A 19,562-nucleotide genomic window follows, 5' to 3' on the forward strand; every position below is an offset into this window, starting at 1 on the left:
CCCCCTGGCCTATTTGTCGAGCTGTTTTGATTGTGTACATACATATTTGAAAACCTCACAGGGGTATCACCATGCAGAAATGTGTTTCTTACATGAATGTACACTAGCAGTTTACACAAATATTGATTGTCTGACTTAGTTTAATCATATTTCGTATTTCCAAAACCTTTTAAATATTCAACTTTGGATTAAGCACAAGTTTGGCAAACTTATAACATATGTGCGCCCTCCTCAACATATAACATTTTGTTAAACAGATATATCTGTATAAGAGTATATACATATTTCGCCATGGCAGTAGTTCAGATGACATTAAATACTAATTTCGTACATGAACTAACCCAATTATCTTACATGATGTCAAAAAGAGTAGTAAGCCTCTGACGATAATATATATACGACAGCAAGTCTTTAGATTTAATTCAGAGATGTTGATGCAATGCCCAAGACGTTTGATTTCACGAGAAAGACATAAAGTGCGTCTTTTCACCAAAGCATACTAATATGTATATTCTCCATCAGACGTTTATGATAAATCAGCACTTATCTTAACCCTTAATCCAGCCACCGAATCTTATTTGTATCATCTTGTGCAAGTTCTGCTCTGTGTCTTGCCCGCATTGTGATGTCAGTGTTCGGACAAGTCGTTCGGAACATATTCGCTATATATACAGATTGCACGCTAATAATTTTGATATGCAGGCAAAGAAAAATGACGGATTGCAGTTTCTAACGGACAGCATCTCCAAGTATGCATATTTCATGTTCCCCGCGCTCAGTAGTTAAATATCAGCTTTGGTAGACAAGATACATGCTACCGGGGAGTTATGTCCATTTCAGGACTGTCTTAAGATCAATAGAGAACGGTAAGGTCCATTAAGAACAAAATATGGTCTATCGAATTTCCATAAGATGTTGCTAATACCATACAGATACAGTAAGCTATATCTGAAGTTTAAACCCATGTATAAGCACTATCTCACATATCTGTAGATTATCTTGCATAAAGAATATGTTCTACTCCAGCTCCTTACATTTCCATCTTATACTGCTAACTCAACATGACGGAATGACTATATAGTTCTGCAGATGGTTTCTTTGATTGGCTTTGTGGGTCAAATTACTGCATAGTTAAATGGGTGATTTAACTGTGTGATTCAGTACTGGTTTTTTTAATTTCATTTGAATCTTTACGTTAGTGCAAATGAAATTTAGTTCTTACTCGGAAACTCCTAATTTCTATGTTCATGAATTTCTACAATAAATAGCAAAACATAGATATAGATAAAAATGGTTCGCTTTGTTATGAAATGTTCATCATCGAAACAGCTGAGGGCAAATTACGTCGGTTCAAAAGATGGTGGTTTCCATCGTTACGCATACATGTATTTGTATCTAAATTGAAGAGAATTTTCTAACACAAGAAAACAATCAGTTCAGATCAACTTGTCCTGTTGAACATATTTCAACAACAAGAAATGTCTTTGCTTTCATACATAAGCGTGACAAGAAAATAAACATGTCAAACTGTACATGCATGTACATGTATGTAGGTACATGTACATACTACTTAGTACCTTGTTATACAATGTTTACTACATTGTACCTGTACAATGATACAATGTATCTATGCCAGGATCTGGCAGCCCACATCTTCAATGGCGTAGGATCTTATCATATCCTTAACATTTTTCTTATCACATAATTATTCAATTTAAGATAAAACCAGATTTATATCGAAAGATAATTAGATAAATATTATCTATTGTATACAAAATACTGAAAGTAATTAGTGTTATTGTTAGGGGCCATTGATTGCCTGGACTTGTTATTATGAAATGTGCCTGTTGGTGCCTAACTGGCAATCCGAGAGATAATAGTCCTAAGGCCCGCAAATCCTAACCACCCAAATGTACAACGGCACTACATTCTGAGAGTTCGATAGTCTTCCTGCGTGAAATTCCGAAGGTACTCTTAAAGCTACATTTTAAAAAGTGAGACTACATCTAAATAATGTTAATGTGTCATATTAATCAAAATAATTCAGGCTACTAGGCATTCGGCTAATTTATTCTTCGGAACATTCATCATTCGGCACTTCGTAGTACTTAGTCTTCGGACGCAACATATACTGTATCACTATCCTTTCCACCATATGAGTTGTGTAGAAATACAAAAATAAATGTTAAAGATAATGTGTGGTCAAATCTATACCAATCACAGGAGAAATCAGTCTACAGATAATAAACTATCAATAAAATAACAAGAGGATACTTTTTTTTTCAACAAACCATAATTCTAACTCACTTGGATAGACCTTCAAAAAGTATAAGGAGAATGAGACCAGGGATCTCGGAATGATAAGCGTCATCGTCTTCATCGACTACATTTGCTATGTAAATTGAGGTCAAATTCAAGTAATACCATTTCTTTACATCGAGAACGCGGGTAGAGACAAAAAAACACAAGGGACTTAAATGTGCATACTCAAAAACACCGACCTTCATACAAAGAAACATTATTTGTTAAATAAATAAATTTTAGATTAGGGAATACATGTGTAAGTACTTGAATTGTATATGTACATCTTAGCACAGCACATGTGAAATTATGTTACATAATGAACATATTTCTGATAGGTATTAAATAGGCAATACGAATGCAAGAATGTAATACCTGACTTGATAATCACAAAACTAAGGTTATTGCGCGTTTTTATGATTGCATTTGTAATAATAACGTGAATCTGCAAGGCAAACACATTTATAAATCATTTTGTTTCATTAGTAATGGTTTGTTTGATGGAACTCATTTATCCAGTATTCTTCTTCCTAGATAACGAAATAGTATAGCAATGTATCTCGCTCTGACCAAAATGTATGCCGTCATCAAGGCGCCGTATTACGAAACTTTATTCGATTCCAGTCATGACCATTGCCATAATGTTGGAGGAAATTTATATTTTAATATTATCTAAAAGAATCACCTTCGTGAAAAGAACCTTAAAAACAATTTAATGGCGTCTACACACGTCTAAATTATTTCATTGCCACCCAATTCTAAAGAAACATTTTGCCCGCAATTGCAATTTGGCGAGATTCCGCTCAACGTATTACACATTACATACAAATTTTTTCCGGGTAATTTGATTGCAGGCTAACGGCACGTAACCTTCAGAACAGCCGCGGCTGTTCCATGAGATACACATTGTAAATATCGGTGTCGGTAATTCGCGCGCGGCAAGCACGCGCCTCAAACGAAGTGGAACGACTCTAACAGATTGATGACCACATCACAGCGTCTGGTAGACACTTATAGAGCGCGGAATTCCGGCTATGACTTTTATTACCTAAAGGTGAGTTGTAGATTTACACGGCAGACAATAAAAACAACCCTGTTTTTGTAAGATTTGAACGAGAAGACGAGCAACGGAACATAAAAATATCAGGAATCGTGATTTGCATCATTTGAAACTCCTGAAATGAAATTATTACCATTCCCAAACAACCAATGATACGCAAAAATAGTATGCACAGGTGCGTTAGTCATAAACGATGTTAGCTACATTTTATCTTACTTTTCTGATTATGAATGACGTTTAAAAAATGGTTGTGTATACTTTAAAACATCTGCGAGGTAAAAGTACGTTTAGTCAGCGTCCGATATATGAGCAATGTATACATGGTGTAACCCTCATTCATGTCTTCCCCAGCTCTCTAACATATACTCCACAAATACCACTTCTTGTTTTACCGTTTCAAAATATACACCACTGATGCCACTTCAGATCTTACCGTATCCGACGCGTAACACCACTTAACCTCCCCCCTTCTTCAATATTTCGTATGCCAACACCACATCGTCTCTTTCTCATTTCATAATATCCGATACTGTTCTCACTGAACAAAGGGACAGTACAGGGGAAGTACCTCCACAATGTTTTTTGTATGTTTTGTGATGTCAATTTCGAAGTTGTGCCTTGAAAATAGCATCTTCTCAACCGCACTCAGATATTAAAAAAGTATTTTTGTTATTGTAGAATTGTTTTAACGGTGTCAGCATATTTGTTTATCGATTTGAACATCTACTTGTATGTCACTTCTTTTCCTGCTTAAAATGCACGCCCAAGTAATAGTTTAGCTATTTGCATTGTATGCTTGTTATAGTGTGTTAATACGTATGCAAAAATTATTATAGGATATTGTTATTTTTAATAATTTTGCATTGATTTGCTATGAAAATTCATCCTTAGAAAGAAGTTCGCATGAAACCGGCAATAATACAGTAGTAAAATAAAAGCATGCGAGGGAAATACATGCCACATCGTCTATACAAAACGACAAAGCAAATACCCAAGTGACAAATAACAATGGCAAATTTTAGATGTGATACAGGGAACGTGTACCCTTCTGATTTGTTTCTGTTTTAACGATTAGTTGGGTAACGATGTCTTCAATTGTTTTATTGTTATTTAGCTATTAATTTATTCATTTTGGAAAGATCTTTGGTTTCTGTGTTGTAAATGGTTTTCCTATCAAATTTAAGCTTCGATGTTGTCAACATTTGTTGTCATTGTGGTATACCCAACTTCTAACTGTACCTCGAACGGACCACTTTAGGCGCAGGATATAATACACGGCATCGGAATAATAGTACATGTATGCTAATTTCATTTAACATGTAGATCTAGTATCTTAATCGGCAAAAGTCTCATTAGGGATTACAAATTAGAAGTTAAAGAAAATAATTGACACAACCGTATTCCTTCGAATGTAGGGTACAATTTAACTAGAGTGGAAAACAAACATTATCGATATAATGGGTAAGTCTAGTATTGAATAGGATTTGCAATAACGGAATGTAAAATGCATTGACGAGAACAAAATAAAATATCGTGAAATAAGATGACGCAAACAGCTGCCTTATGATTGGCACAAAAATATCGAATAACACAATATCAACAAAAACCGTAATTCGACTGAGTCAACGAAATAGTGTAAAACATGAACGCATGGAAGATTTAGATGAACATTTATGGCAATATGTATGAATACATTGCGTGTTCTCTAGGGAAAGCGTCGTCTCCTTTATTGACGACATCCACCAATACTTAATCTAACTAGAATTAAGGTCAAAGCTTAGAAATGTAACGTTCTCAAAGATGGGACCGATAAAGTGAAAAAGAAACCACAGGACGCACGAACGAGTCAAACGAAGCTTGTCTAACCGACAAATGCCTGTATTCATATGTTGGTTTCTGTTGCTCAAGATTTGGATATTTGTTTTATTAATACTCCATAATCTTTGTTGATGAAAATGTGAAAGTAACTCAAATTCAAGAAAACGTATTTCTGTACTCCCGACAGGTAACACATAAACTACGATGTATGTTGGGATAAAGCGGTTAAATAATTCAGAAAAGCAAACAAACTGCCAGTATATACTCTCCCTGTTAGATATGTATCTGTATCGTCATTTTAATTTGTGCAAATCACACAATATTTGTAAAGCTGATCACTACAGTTAAAAGAACTTCACCAACACATGTGAAGAAATCTACAAGGAAGGTAAGTTTCTTTAATCTGATTTCACAGAAGTTCTGTTGCCCATATCTGATGCTACATTAATTGGAGAAGGCAATTTCAAAGGGAAGGGGCGTTACATTTTCCTTCATAAGACTTATTCATTACAGGCGAAAGGTAACTATTTTTGGGAGCCAAAATATAATAATACAGATAGAACTGGTTAGATATTTTATAAACTCGACACCTCAAAGAAGCACACTATTTAGTGTTATAGATCATGTAAGCGGTGATAATTACCCACTCGAGAAATCAGATTGAAACGCAAAGATGAACAGATGTATTTTTGTATTCATCTTAATACATATTTCAAAGAATACGAGCGTCACCGCTTTCAATAATAATCCTTCCTAGTAGGGTAAACTCGATCTATCTCAGCAGAGCATATCACTACGTTTGCATAGAATAACAGTGATGAACCGCTACTTACAAAGCTGCTCTGTGGGTTTTAGCTCAGATATATTTAATTCATCTTTGCAAACTTTGTGCAGCCACGGATAGCCTAAATCACATCGGTGGTATTTTAATAAGGAATTATTTCATAGTTTTATATTCCGGTCAAAACTGATGATGCCGGATCCGACATGATAAATTTTGCAATATATTTGGTAGATTGCATTAATATAATCTTACTGGTAGAGATGAGAGTGCGTTATCAAGACGATAATTGATCACGAAAAAATACAGTACTTACAGTGATACACGCGTTAAATCTAACGTTTCTTAAGTAAGGCAGGTATTAACCAAGAAATGAAAAAAAAAGATGTATTAAGTGCTGCATATTGCAATACAAGCTGTTCAGAGCCTGCGGACCCTAACCTGCTTTTTTTCTTAAGTGGTCGATCATCCCAACAACCTATTAACACATCTAGCCTGTTTACGAAACGTCTTTGGTTTGCGATTATATATATTATCAGAACCATAACAGCAAGCAAGTACCGGCAGAAGCAGTATGAAAGACGGCAGAGCCTGGCCTAGACTACCTTCATAACAGACGGAACAAAACATATAATAAGAACAGTGGCTACACATCGTTCTAGCCTGAGCGATCACATGTCGCAGAAACGTATGATGTTTAGTCCATGTACAGATTTTATTATAACCCTAAAAACATGTAATGTGTTTTATATAATATGATAAGCTGCTCCCAAATACACGCAGTACGCATTTACAAGCAGTATTGTGTACACTGTAAGCTGATACCGGGAAAACTTGCAGAGCATAAGGGACACATTTACAGATGCACTCCCGAGATAACAGTTGCTGCATGTCGAACACATTAGACAATTTAGCTTAAGTGTATTCAAAACATGTTTCCAAACCTACCTATATAACCTGTAAATTAAACTCCGACAAATATATCTTATCTATTTATATCTAGTATCCTATTTATAGTCAAGGACGTCGTGATTGTTATGTATAATTTTACTTTAAATGCTTTAATTTCATAAGTCTAATAAAGTTGTTTCATGTTTTTGATGAGTAAAGTAGCAAAGAAATAACTAGAGTGAAATTAGGTAAGAGCAGCATCAGAATTGAATTAAACACAGAATGATACTTAAATGATCCAAGGATACGCCAAAACCTAAAGAAAGACACCACGAACACATGTAGGCAGGATAGGTGTTTCCTGCACCAAACGTGGTGCCGCTAGGTGATAAAGTATGCTTTTACAGATAGTTTTCATTCACGAGTAATTCATGTATACAGTTAACATGTCTTTATTCCTTGCAAACAAATCTTAAAGAAGCATTTGTTCAAATTATTGTTTTTTGAAGCAGAAAGCAAAGTAAAGTTAAATTTACACTGAATGATGATCAACCAAATATAACAGAAGGAAATCGGATCATAATGACAACCGTTTAAGTTCAACATCGTAGATTCAAGCGCACCGTGTAGAAAACCAAGGCATTACCATCATTTAGACCCGGCCAAATCAGAATACTTTTTAGCGGTGATTCTGTTTACATGTATTCGTAAAATGACATTCACAGAAAATCATTAAACATTTTTGCCGTTTCAGATAACTATGACAGCCAACTTGCTATACACTGAGTAGGTATAAAACCACCAATGATTTATGTTACGGATGAGAAAATAATCACAGTGTGAAATTGAAAATAGTATTTTTGCTAGCTGTTGTGAGTCATTTTTTTCAAGAAGTTTGTTGTTTGTAAAGTTTTAATAAGACAATTTAACTAATGGTATGAGTTTTGGTTCAAATATATCGCATGCTATGGCCTAATGTTCTGAAAATAATTTATTGTTTTTCGTAAAGCATTTTTGAAATAAATTAATTTAGATTACTCCCAAAGTATCTCTGTGAAAAGGCAAAAGATACATCACTTAAAGTGAACTACAATGTTATATAAAAACTCTTGCATCATCAGGTATGAGGGAAAACCAATACAATTAACTTAATAGATGAAAAACCAAATCTACAAATGGTAACATACGCATTTAACATTGGACACGTCTAGACGATATTGCTATACACATACTATTTTGGTATTGAAATTTGAAACATTAGCGTTGCGCTGATAGAAAACATAGTTGGTTAATTGTAAAATCAATCCTACACTATACATCTATGAGCTTGATTTATTGATTCGTCATTCGTACCAAACACATATGAAAGTATCCATATATTTAAATGAACACATGTACAAATTCAGCAGAGGTTAAGATTTGCTGGCTGTTTTTGTAAAACTCGGTTTTCACAAGGAGATTAAATAAAATGATATGAAAATACAGTGAAACCCCACTTACTCGAACTCGCTTAACTCGGATACCCAATATTCCTTGAATAGTTTGCTTGGTCCCGACCGTGTTCTTATATGTTCTTGGTAAATTAACCTCGAATACCCGAACAACCATTGCTCTAATACCCCGTATTACTCGATGTCGGATTTATCCCCGACCTCTCAAAACCTTAGTACAATGTATTTTACCCATCCATTCGTCGAACAGGTAGACACACCTGCGTATATAGCCGCGTGTCATCGACATGCCCTGAGGCACGCGACTATACACCCGCATTGTGCTTATACAGTTGTCGGCCGGACGTCATTTAGTTAGAGGATCAACGGCAGTATCATTAAGTAACTGTACCATTACCCTGTTGTAGCTGCATATGCTCAAACGTCAACTTCGAAGACGATAACAAAACTTTCTGATGTCATACTCCGCAGCCAATTAATATATTTAATTTATTTATCATAGCGAAATGATGTCGAGGGAATCGTTCAAAACGTGGTTAGCAAAAATACACCACGATTTCTTATGATCACACATTGCTTTTTTGTTTCATCATGATATATATGAAACGAATGTCTCGTAATGATCATTTAATTAAGTTTCATTTTTTTTTTAATTCACCTTTTTGCTCCTATCATCATCGGTGAGTCCTAGAAGGACGAAACAGCTGTATAGTGGGGGTGTAGTATCAATTCAAGGAAATGGAACAGAAGCATGACGTAAAAAAAGTAATACATTTAATATGACGTCGCCATGACTTTATATAAATGTCACTAAAATGTGTCTGTACAAAGATTTGGGCGACATAATGTGTTTAGCCAACAACTTGCCTTTCAACCAAGTGAAATGCAAAAAAAACTTGTCCAGGAAAATGTTGACCTGGTGATATTTTTTTTAATTCTACCCCAGTTTTGCTTCATATTACATTTCTGGAATACCGATTTATTCACGGGAAATGAATACAAATAAAATATCAAACACTAAAACCTTTATCATAACCTTCATTTGCTATTCATAGGGGTCAAGATGACCAATGATGCTGATTACGATAACAACTGAACATGCTAATATAGGTTTTATGTGGGACGAGGAAGTGTTACATTTCTAGGTCACTAACGTAAAGACTGCCTTGGGGCGTCTCCAGCCTATTATTAAATTATCGATCTAGATCCCTGTTCATACTAAGGGTAAGCCCTAGTCATTCTGCCGATGACACTTCCGTTATACCACCAGTCTGTCTTCAGCTAATTTTAGTATCACGTACTCTCCCCTATCCCCTCACTGATACCTCGGGCATAGCAACTCGTATGATAACTCGTGTATAAAACAATGCTTAAAACGGAAGCATGAAGGACTAAGTATATCATCTTGATAGATGCCTTTTTTTTTCTATCACTTTTTGTCATTCAAAAAATAATAAATAACATCTGCTCTGATGACAATTAAGTATCTTATGGCAGCAACAAAGTTCATGAATCAACATGAAAAATGCAATCAAAGCAATTATTTTTAATGGTGTATAACTTAGTTTGTATATATTTTTGCATCGTTGATTAAACTGTATGTTACTTATCATACACAAAAATACTCGGAGGCGAGGAAAAACATTATTTATACAAATATCGTAAAAACAATTCAAGTCAAGCAGGTACCATGTCATCAAATAACTGAATCGAAGGCAATCGATCGACTTACCTAAATATTGGTTCACTTATGATGACGAAATACTAGTAGATGATACAACAATGAAAATACAAGCAAAGGTCATGAACAATCAAGAGTTACTCACCTGCAATCGGATAGAAATACTCTGTTGTGGCAATTACACTGAACCGAGTTATGTCAGTCTGGAAACTTTATAAGCAATCAATACACTCATATACGTTGGTGACACAACAGGCGAGAATTCCGCGGCCACCTTTGTCGGTGTATACTTTGCACTACGATAGACATACACTGCTGTGTAATTTATACTCCCGCTCACGGTCTCTTACGATCCGGACTCGACAACCAGTTACACAAATCGTTTTAGGAAAACCCTCCCGCTTTCCAATGTCTGTAATTTTCCGAAAATACATCCAACTTTCCAAATTAGTAAATAGTTCATTAAAACTGCGGGTAGTCTACTTATGCTGTTGATTCTGTAATACTAAGATCATAAAGTTCGTGTCTTCTTATTAGAGTTTACAACCTAGGTCGCCATAAACACAAAGTGGTTAAATCAGGCCCATCCTCTTTGTTAGTACCCTAGAGATGGACTCGTGGCTCTGTAACCAGTAAAACACTATGTTACGACAGGAAGCCTCTTACAATGTTAGTCCCACAGACAGGGTTCCCACTTTTATCATCGTTAGTTTTAACTTGATGGCTTCTATTCATCTCTGTGTAATTACATTGTCAGTTAAAATAAAATTGTAAAGCATATGTTAGTCATACGAATACAAAAAACGAATCTCACGCTTCAAAACATTATAAAGATACGCAGAATTGTTATGCTTCAAGTAATCCCGATTGGGCGTATTAGTAGGTCGTGCTTTGTTGTTATGGATTTGACAGGTTTGTAACTTTTATGAATAGCTTAAAAAATAACCCTAAAAATGCCATAAGCAGAAAGTGATATGATGAATTGATAATTGTATGGGAATATACTAGATTTTGGATACTAACAAACTACAGACCACCCACTGCACGTCAGTGTCAGCTACAGCTTTGCAGGCGTATGATGTTAATAACTATGTCAGGACGAACAGTCCCTTCGCGGGGCAAAGCCTAGGGAACAAAAATCCCTCATAATTCTATATCCAACTTTCGTTTGATAATATAAATTGAAACATTTCCATAAATTCACTTTCACCTCATTTACGCTTTTAAAAAATGTTTTGTCGCAGATAATTGGATTTTGTTTTGGAGTGTCTTACAAAAAGTTTTGTTTAAAATAGCGTTTTAATTATCTCTCTATACATAATTCACAGAAACAAAAGTAATTGAATCTTTAATACCATTCTCCTGCGTAGAGGACGCGTTAACATTGAATCAACATCTACTTTTTATACTTTATTTTGTTAGTCATCCAGGCAAAATATTCTCTTAAAAGAGTTACTTACCCGAAGGTTTCTTAAACTGTACAATCTGAATCTGGCCGAGTGTTTGATGTCTCAGGAATCTTACCCAGAGAGACCAGGTTTATTCATCACGCCCCGAGGAATGGTGATATATTTTCTGTTACCCCTAGAATGTTGAATAACGTGGTTCATCGATCCCATCGATGGCTTTTTTCTTTAACATTGGGTGTATTGTACGCTAGGCATGTAACTATTTATTACAAATAACGGAATGTGACTCGGTCGATCGTCGGCGACAAGGTAGTTCATTAGTAAGAGTGTCCAACTAGAATTCGAGAGTCCCAGGTTCGAACCCTTGTCTGGCCATTGCATTTCTCTTGCTATTTTACAAAATTTGCAAGCCTGCAAACTCTTTATTCAAGGCGAATTAGTAGCTAGGGTATGAAGAAGGAGGGAGATGAATGAAGCGGAACTGGACTGGGTCGATCGTCGTCATCCAGGTACATGAAGTTCAGTTGGTAAAGGGTCCACCTAGAGTTCGGAGGGTTCCGGGTTCGAACCCCGGTCTTGCCTTTGTATTTCTCTATCTTCTGTTGCATACATGTTACGTCATATGATTATAAAGGGGACCATCATTCAAAAATTGACCAGGGTAAGGGACCTTTTTTTCTCCCATGACGTTCAAACCGTATGAAGAAAACTATATGATTCTCGTTTTTTTATATTGGGGAAACTATGTCCATGAATAAATACGTAACAATGAAAAAGGACGCTGGAGAGTAACCAAAATTCACTACTAGTATTAGCATGTTTATCCAATGAGGCGAGAGGAAACATATACCTTGTAGTTGCTCTGGGTAAAATGTCTTAGCATGACTGTGTAAGGTAAGGCGCATTGCTATTGATGATTAATAGAGAAAATACATAACGAGACCAAACATTTGGACATTGATAATGTCAAACGAGAGAGATACGAATTAAAGAGGTGTAGAGATGATGTAGCGAAATCCATCTGTGTAATCTATGTGACAAGTAGTTGTGGCATAAACCAGCTAGCCAGAAACCTTTGATGTAGTAGTAATAGGATGCAGTTAATTTAATTGTCAATCACAAGAACTATAAACTCGACCTCAATAGTGGCCGCGCAACATCCTTATTATTCATCAATTACATGTACAATTTCTCTTGGCATTCAGTTTTCAAAGGTTCAGTTTCGCATTGATGCATAGTAGCATATGATAATGCACTTGTTATTCATATCAACATTGACACAGTTGTGCTGATTTATTACACAAAACACATTAATCATAATTACATAAACTCATAAACTTTCTGGTGAATTAGAATTGAAATTAATCACCAAGTCAACAGAGAAAGAACCGGATCTCGAATTTGAAAAAAAAATAAACTTAAAAGGAATCAATGAATATAAAAGTGTACTGAAGACACAATGGTCCCCTCACACTATTAACAGATTTGTTATTACTTCAAGTATTTAGTAAATGTCTAGTTATTTTTCAATTAACCTATTATTATCATGTTTTGATATTAACACCCATTTCATACTCAGGTTCGAGTTCATAAACAAGTGAATTCGCTCTACATTTGTATATAGTTTCCCTGAATCACACGATATCAATATTGTGACACCCATCGTGCCCAATGCATCCAAGCTGTATACGGGTATCAAGTGAAGACAGATATATCCCGGGCAAATTCTATGGACCGTTGAAACAACTTTCTAAATATAGTAACCATCGCGGAGAAAAAAAATACATGAGGTGATAAAATCGAAATAAGATATTAAAATTATTTGCCTCATTTTACCTCACTATTTGTATGGCGCGCTAAGCTTAGATTTTTATCTGATCGTCGGTAGATTGAACGAAACACGAGGGATTTAAAATACGAAGACTGATAAATGATATTGAAATAAATATGTTTGGGAGTTTATAACGTATACATGTGGCACTGGCATAACAAGGTATTTTATTATATATCGTCGCTTGATTCCGTTCATGTACATATTTGAAATATACAAGAGTAAATAGGGTTCAACATACAGTTTATATGACAGACAATCATCAATATCTACATGAATGGCACATCAACAGCTGTTGAATAAAAGTAAGAGTACTCACAGATTGACTGCTAACATCTACAAAGGCTGTTATTTGTTGCGTTTAAATAACATTGATTTATACTCATTTTAACATACAGCCTATTTGAATGTACCAATTTTATGTTAGTCAATATACAAGTGTTTAAATCAAGGTGTTCAGTGCTTTCATTTCGCTTCCGCTTAGTGCAATGTTAAGTTTTGGGTTTTTTATAGAAAAAGCTAAATCGAACGGCAATTGTAAATTTGTAGTGTTCATTAATTGGGACTTTAATGACTATTTTGTGGCTCATCATACCATTTCTGCCTGTCACGAAAATAGCCTTATGTAGAGTAATCTCAATACAATTATATAACATTAGCACATTTTACATGTAACCCTCTATACAGTTATAACGATGGAATTACATATATATATTATAACTATCATAAATATCCCTGAATGTAGAAATCACTATAACACAAATATTATTAATAACCCTGTTTACTGAAATCATTTAACAATACAAAAATCATTCATAACTCGTTAAAGAGGTGTCAGTATACTTAAGGATTAACTTGAATATATTTTTCATGTTATGGAGCTATAACATTCAAAAAACGGAGTGTACTCTAAATAAACCGCGAGCGGTTTATGATAAGAGTACATTCCGGTTGTTTGTGTTATAGCTCCATAACATGCAAAATATATTCAAGCTAATCCTTATAATTTAATCTACTATACACAATCCCTGTGAAGATCCACTTTTATTGATGGACTCTTTTCTCTTAGAAATTATTGCGCTGCAGTATCAGCCAATCAAAAGCGACGTTGCAAACGGCGACGTCTTTTTTTTACGTTATGGACTGATAACATACATTTTTAAGCCAATGAAAATGCTTGTTACAAGAAAGATTAAATTGTAATAAGATATATTTAATAAAACATTAAAAATATAGCAAGTGCAAGCTAGGGTTCAGTAACTGGCTATCTATTTCAGATATACTATTGCCATGTTTGTCTGCAGTGTTTTGCACACTAAACACACTTTACAGTGTAATTTATAAAATAATAGTTCGAGATTCAAGGTTTTGCTATCAAAACTGATGATAAACGAAAAGTAAACACCTTAGCAATGTTGCCTGTGATCATGTTAATACAACGTATCAAAATGATTGGTCTTATATTGTCATTTACTAACAAAAACAATTATCCACAGGAAAAATAAATCCTTTAAGTCTATATGCAAGGAAGAATATTCCAAATTGAAAATCACTATTATATCCTCGAACCAAACAATTTTAAAGATAAAGTGTCTGTTTCATATGTAAAGTAAATTACTACTCTTTATATCCAGTCATTACCTTAGAAATAAAATTGCCTAAAGTCCATTATAATACATACTGGCAGTTTCCGATAACAGAGCAGCACACTAGCTATAACGATTGATGCAGTAAAATATAGATAATAATCCACCTCATAAATTGATATTTTCAACTGCAGTGAAGATTTCAGAAGATTTATCCTCGCTTTTTCAGTTAAAATAAACTGCGCGTCTTTTAAGTACTACAGAAATGTTCCCCTTATTTATTGCAAAATTAATTAGGTGTTCAATTTTTCACACCCCTATAACTATGTTGAGAACAATACATAATGTTTAAAAAGACCCTCGAAGTACGGTGTCATGGTATCTATAATAGATGAAATGATCTCTTGTAAATAAATGGTGGAATAATATGCAAGATATAACAGTCCCTCAAGTACACGTGATTTAGCACTGGTATGAGTTTCTATCTGGGAATGACATGGTGAAAATGTACCTGTGTTATTCCTCACACTTACACCATACACGTTCGAAAAAAGGTACGGGATACCGTTTATGTTACCGTCTGACACATTTCTTTCCCCTACATGGTACATGTATATCAGTCGTATGTGGGTAATATTTTGTCACAGTAACTCTTATAGATATTTGTGATACATCAATCTTAGAGATGATATCAGTCAAACTCATCCCCATTGTCTTACATGATATATCAATCATAGACATCCATGCCCATAGATGATATATCATTTGTAGGGGCCACTTAATTATATTTCACTTCGATAGACGTTGGTGATACATCAATTATAGGGTATACTATACTAAGTTTTATTTCAATTCTATATACTTTTGTGATTCATCAATTATAGGGTATGTTATACCAAGTTCTACTTTCACTTCTATATGCTTTGGTGATTCATCAATTATAGGGTATGTTATGCTTAGTTCTACTGTCACTTCTATATGCTTTGGTGATTCATCAATTATAGGGTATGTTATACCAAGTTCTACTTTCACTTCTATATGCTTTGGTGATTCATCAATTATAGGGTATGTTATGCTTAGTTCTTCTGTCACTTCTATATACTTTGGTGATTCATCAATTATAGGGTATGTTATACCAAGTTCTACTTTCACTTCTATATGCTTTGGTGATTCATCAATTATAGGGTATGTTATGCTTAGTTCTTCTGTCACTTCTATATACTTTGGTGATTCATCAATTATAGGGTATGTTATACCAAGTTCTACTTTCACTTCTATATACTTTGGTGATTCATCAATTATAGGGTATGTTATACTAAGTTCTACTTTCACTTCTATATACTTTGGTGATTCATCAATTATAGGGTATGTTATACTAAGTTCTACTTTCACTTCTATATACTTTGGTGATTCATCAATTATAGGGTATGTTATACTAAGTTCTACTTTCACTTCTATATACTTTGATGATTCATCAATTATAGGGTATGTTATACTAAGTTCTACTTTCACTTCTATATACTTTGATGATTCATCAATTATAGGGTATGTTATACTAAGTTCTACTTTCACTTCTATATACTTTGATGATTCATCAATTATAGGGTATGTTATACTAAGTTCTACTTTCACTTCTTTATACTTTGATGATTCATCAATTATAGGGTATGTTATGCTTAGTTCTTCTGTCACTTCTATATACTTTGGTGATTCATCAATTATAGGGTATGTTATACCAAGTTCTACTTTCACTTCTATATACTTTGATGATTCATCAATTATAGGGTATGTTATACTAAGTTCTACTTTCACTTCTATATACTTTGGTGATTCATCAATTATAGGGTATGTTATACTAAGTTCTACTTTCACTTCTATATACTTTGGTGATTCATCAATTATAGGGTATGTTATACCAAGTTCTACTTTCACTTCTATATACTTTGATGATTCATCAATTATAGGGTATGTTATACTAAGTTCTACTTTCACTTCTATATACTTTGATGATTCATCAATTATAGGGTATGTTATACTAAGTTCTACTTTCACTTCTATATACTTTGATGATTCATCAATTATAGGGTATGTTATACTAAGTTCTACTTTCACTTCTATATACTTTGATGATTCATCAATTATAGGGTATGTTATACTAAGTTCTACTTTCACTTCTATATACTTTGATGATTCATCAATTATAGGGTATGTTATGCTTAGTTCTTCTGTCACTTCTATATACTTTGGTGATTCATCAATTATAGGGTATGTTATACCAAGTTCTACTTTCACTTCTATATACTTTGATGATTCATCAATTATAGGGTATGTTATACTAAGTTCTACTTTCACTTCTATATACTTTGGTGATTCATCAATTATAGGGTATGTTATACCAAGTTCTACTTTCACTTCTATATACTTTGATGATTCATCAATTATAGGGTATGTTATACTAAGTTCTACTTTCACTTCTATATACTTTGATGATTCATCAATTATAGGGTATGTTATACTAAGTTCTACTTTCACTTCTATATACTTTGATGATTCATCAATTATAGGGTATGTTATACTAAGTTCTACTTTCACTTCTATATACTTTGATGATTCATCAATTATAGGGTATGTTATACTAAGTTCTACTTTCACTTCTATATACTTTGATGATTCATCAATTATAGGGTATGTTATGCTTAGTTCTTCTGTCACTTCTATATACTTTGGTGATTCATCAATTATAGGGTATGTTATACCAAGTTCTACTTTCACTTCTATATACTTTGATGATTCATCAATTATAGGGTATGTTATACTAAGTTCTACTTTCACTTCTATATACTTTGATGATTCATCAATTATAGGGTATGTTATACTAAGTTCTACTTTCACTTCTATATACTTTGATGATTCATCAATTATAGGGTATGTTATACTAAGTTCTACTTTCACTTCTATATACTTTGATGATTCATCAATTATAGGGTATGTTATACTAAGTTCTACTTTCACTTCTATATACTTTGGTGATTCATCAATTATAGGGTATGTTATACCAAGTTTTTTTTCACTTCTATATACTTTGATGATTCATCAATTATAGGGTATGTTATACTAAGTTCTACTTTCACTTCCAAATACTTTGATGATTCATCAATTATAGGATCTGTTATACCAAGTTTTATTTCACTTCTATATACTTTGGTGATTCATCAATTATAGGATATGTTATACTAAGTTCTACTTTCACTTCTATATACTTTGATGATTCATCAAGTATAGGGTATGTTATACCAAGTTCTACTTTCCCTTTTATATAATTTGGTGATTCATCAATTATAGGGTATGTTATATATAAGTTCTACTTTCACTTCTATATACTTTGATGATTCATCAATTATAGGATCTGTTATACCAAGTTTTATTTCACTTCTATATACTTTGGTGATTCATCAATTATAGGGTATGTTATACTAAGTTCTACTTTCACTTCCAAATACTTTGATGATTCATCAAGTATAGGGTATGTTATACCAAGTTCTACTTTCCCTTTTATATAATTTGGTGATTCATCAATTATAGGGGATGTTATATATAAGTTCTACTTTCACTTCTATATACTTTGGTGATTCATCAATTATCGGGTATGCTATACTTAGTTCTACTTTAACTTATATATGATCTTGTGATACATCAATTTTAGGATATGCTATCTAATACATTCGCTTCCATAGACTTCGGTAATACGTCAACGGTAGGGTATGCTATCTGGAAATAGCATTGCAGATATATCGCATACACTCTCATAAACTTTGCTGATATATCAATAACAGGAGAAGTTATCTGACATATTCACTTCCGTATACAAAGTAGATATGCCGATGTGTGTAGACGCTTTTTGGGAATGGCACTGACGAAATACTACCAAAACCTCTTACATGTTCGTTCTTGTGTATACCGTGTTGCTATGCACAAATACAGCCTTAAGCATGACTATGTCAATCTCTTCACTCTACCCTCAAAATAAATGTTATATACTGATAGTCCATTTCTGGCGGGTTCTGGAAGTTAATAAATGTCTTATCACACAAAAACATAAAATTTAAGTAAATATATACGTATGATGAATATTAAGATACCAGTTTTTTGTTCCAATAATAAAGAACTGGAGACATCCTAGTTCATCGGTTTAGCTTATGGGTGTTTTATCAGTATAGTTCTAAAAGCATTTACCAACTTAATAGCAAACCAACCTATCGGCTTATCCAAAGGTGACGACTTTACGCATCGGTTCGTACAGCACTGGTTTTCTCATTCGTCTGGGGAAAACGCTGATGACGATAGCACGCTCTGGTTGTACTCTCAGCTTGTTGTAAAGGCATATCACAACAGTTTATTATAGAGATTTCCTTCGGAGCCTATGTTTATTTTGATATATATGCTCAAACAATCTCAAAATATATCCAACGCTAGTTAATAGGATAAATGAGTAGCGAGATTCAGTGCTTAGGGATTCCTCGATGTTATAGTAACAAATATTTTCCAAATTTTTTTATCATTAGTATATCCCATTGATTCGTCAACCTAACGTACATGTAAAACAACAGTATTCTATAATTGACAAATCGTATTCAAAAGTTTTGTTAGGTTTCGTTTGTTGTTTAACGTCCACGCAACGCATTGGTCATATAAGAATGGGGACGGAGACACCACCGGAGAGGGTTAGTTAGGAAGAAAGAAGGTACACAGGAAA

At 33.9% G+C, this 19,562-nt stretch overlaps 1 protein-coding gene across 3 annotated transcripts in view; it reads right to left on the reverse strand.

Annotated features, from left to right (window-relative positions):
* LOC110445425 (growth hormone secretagogue receptor type 1-like) overlaps positions 1-19,562 on the reverse strand; it is a 126,848-nt gene that overhangs the window by 93,673 nt on the left and 13,613 nt on the right. For 2 of the 3 annotated variants that reach the window (XM_021490042.1, XM_021490043.1), the window contains exon 1: positions 10,129-10,310. The exons of the other annotated variant lie outside the window; for it this stretch is intronic. The gene's annotated coding sequence lies outside the window, so the exon portion shown is untranslated. Of the gene's footprint in view, positions 1-10,128; positions 10,311-19,562 lie in introns of those variants that run through there. 3 annotated transcript variants of the gene reach the window in all.

The sequence above is a fragment of the Mizuhopecten yessoensis genome, unplaced genomic scaffold (assembly GCF_002113885.1).
Source record: "Mizuhopecten yessoensis strain PY_sf001 unplaced genomic scaffold, ASM211388v2 scaffold2303, whole genome shotgun sequence".
In the NCBI taxonomy this organism is placed as follows: domain Eukaryota; kingdom Metazoa; phylum Mollusca; class Bivalvia; order Pectinida; family Pectinidae; genus Mizuhopecten; species Mizuhopecten yessoensis.